Below are 439 nucleotides of genomic sequence, written 5' to 3' on the forward strand. Positions count from 1 at the left end.
CTCGTCACCGCTGTAGCAATTTGGGTTTGATCTTGATTGTTTGATAGGGGAACTCTCCCGGTGTTGATTTCTACTTGTTATTGATGCTATTGAGTGAAACCGTTGAACTAAGGTTTATGTTCAGATTGTTATTCATTATCATATCACCTCTGATCATGTTCCATATGATGTCTCGTGAGTAGTTCGTTTAGTTCTTGAGGACATGGGTGAAGTCTAAATGTTAGTAGTGAAGTATGGTTGAGTAATATTCAATGTTATGATATTTAAGTTGTGGTGTTATTCTTCTAGTGGTGTCGTGTGAACGTCGACTCACACGACACTTCACCTTTATGGGCCTAGGGGAATGCATCTTGTACTCGTTTTCCAATTGCGGGGTTGCTGGAGTGACGAAACACCGAGCCCCGTTGGTATATCGATGCATGAGGGATAGCGAGGATCT

Source organism: Lolium rigidum, chromosome 1 (genome assembly GCF_022539505.1).
Source record: "Lolium rigidum isolate FL_2022 chromosome 1, APGP_CSIRO_Lrig_0.1, whole genome shotgun sequence".
Classification (NCBI taxonomy): domain Eukaryota; kingdom Viridiplantae; phylum Streptophyta; class Magnoliopsida; order Poales; family Poaceae; genus Lolium; species Lolium rigidum.